This window comes from Stylophora pistillata, chromosome 8 (assembly GCF_964205215.1).
Source record: "Stylophora pistillata chromosome 8, jaStyPist1.2, whole genome shotgun sequence".
Lineage (NCBI taxonomy): Eukaryota > Metazoa > Cnidaria > Anthozoa > Scleractinia > Pocilloporidae > Stylophora > Stylophora pistillata.
Genome location: NC_142526.1, coordinates 7,005,001 through 7,007,500, shown reverse-complemented (window position 1 = coordinate 7,007,500; position 2,500 = coordinate 7,005,001).

Below are 2,500 nucleotides of genomic sequence, written 5' to 3'. Positions count from 1 at the left end.
AAATGGCGCTTTTGTGAGCACGCACTACTGATCTCCACGCGCGAGGAGCATAGAACCGATCTAACCGACAACCGACCGAATGTGGGCCATTAAACCAGGTAAATAAACGACTAATGGGGTTTTTGGCGCGAAAGACATCCTCGAGGGTAAGTTGGTCCGTCAATGCATGCAAATCTGGAATTCCCTTATCCCCCAAGCTGTCATCGCCTCCCCATTTATCCAACCGGATGTCTGGAACACAATTGAAATCGCCTGCGATAATTATTTCTGTATTGTGCATGACGTAACGCCACAAATTACATACATACATACATACATACATACATACATACATACATACATACTTTATTGAGACTCCCTTCAACAGGGCTTTTCGGTCACAATGTTAACTAAATTATTTACTGTAATTTAATTAAAATCAAATGTATTTCAAATCATTCAAAGTATATCCAAATTTACTACATATAGAACATATTGTTAAAAAGTTTCCGCTTAAAAATATCAATATCTTTAGTATTCCTAATGTTGTCAGGTAGACCATTCCATTCCCGTGGGCCGCGAAAATAAAATGCCCGTTGTCCCATCGACAATCTACATCGGGGGATCACAAAATCATTACATCCCCTTGTGTTCCTATTGTGAACTGCTGAACGCTTAATAAAACATTTACGTAAATAGTCTGGAGCTAAACCATTTACGCCTTTATATGCTAAAACTAAATCATTAAATAAAACCTTTTCTGTACCATCTAACCATCTAAGAGATCTCCGCCCCGGAGAGATATGGTCAAATTTCCTTAAACCTAATACAACTCTGGCAGCAAAATTTTGTACCAACTGTAGTTTGTGTAGATTACGCTTAGATGTGTTCCCCCACACTGAGGAACAATAAAATAATTTACTAAAAACAAAGCTATTTATAAGTAATAAAAGTGTTTTCTTATCTAAAAGGTGCTTAATTCTTCTTATCTGTACTAATTAGTTCATGCAACTAGAGGCTGTTTTAGTAATATTCACATCATAGTTAAGATATTGATCAACATATACCCCGAGATGCTTAGCAAACGAAACTGGTGAGATAGTCTTGCCCAGCAGAGTTAAGGAGATATGAGGTAGCCTCTTAAGAAGTTGTGCTGACCCAACAACCACCAATTTTTTCTTCTCGGGATTTATGAGTACAGAATTCTCTGCACACCATCTACTGATGTTCCTAAGATCATGATTTACGGCGACTGTAGCACTTGATGAGTCTGATATGGGAAGTTCAAAATGCAATTGACAATCATCAACATACGCAGCGGCTTGACTGTGGGTAATAGCACTGATTGAATCATTGATGTAGACAGTAAAAAGTACAGGACCCAAGATTGACCCCTGAGGTACTCTGTTTGTTAAAGGTAACAATTCTGAGCCTGAATCTTCATATCGCACTCTCTGATATCTACTGGATAGGTAGCTACTAAATTCGCGAAGAACGTGGCGCGTTCAGAAGGGTGATTTGTAGCGTAAATATTGAGAACTTGAAAAGAACGGGTGTCTGGGCTAAACTTCAGAATACCCGGCCACATCATTTCCATGTCATTGAATAAGAATAGTGTCTATTGTGTTATGCGTCATTCTTCAAAGCCTCCCGACATATGTAAATATATGATGTGGACGGGTATTCTGAAGTTGCTCCGGTGTCTGCTTTGATTTTCGGAGTGACAACCCGGCCCGCTGTGTCCATAGAAAAATTTTCGATTTTAACTGTGCTCCGGGGGTGGATAAGCAAGCCCACTCCGGCCGATCGCGTTGTGCCTGGAGACCAGCATGCGTGACCGCCCCAGTGTTTCTCCCACAGCTTACCTTTCGTGACATCCGGTAAATGTGTCTCCTGAAGGAGAAAGATGTCAAAATTCTGCCGTTTGAGATGATTAAAAACTTTGTCCCGCTTGGGAAATTTGGCGATACCATTTACATTAAGTGAGCAAATGGACACCGCCATAATTAAAGGAAACGGGAAAATGAAGTTGAAAGCGAACATTACAAACTAAGCGTTCAGGAAAAGTTTGTAGTCTGCTTGGGCGACTTTGAAAAATTCGTGAAGCTTCGTAAAAGCGTCAGCTTGCACAGTTCCAGTAAGCCCTTGCCATTGTGGTTGCGTGGCGTTGGAAAATTTTAGCTGGCGACCTCGTTGCTTGTGTGATCACCGTGTTGGTGGTAACAGTAGTAGCCTTGGCACTTGAAGAAAAAAGCGACTGGCGCCGCTTTCATAAATGCTTGCCTGTGAGTTCCTTGATGGGCCAGAGCGTTTAGAAAGTGAGTGAGCCCCTCTCCCGAGGATTCCGAGAGCGTGTTGATTTCCTGAGGGGTGGGTTGGTCGGGGGCGGTGTCGCTCGCGCTCGAGGACGGGTCACTTGAAGTTTCCCCCGTTGCGGCAGTAGAGCGCGTGGGGATGAATTGCTTGGCCGGAACACTCTCCTCGTCGCTACTTTCTACAGGGTGGGGAGCGTCTCGTTTTC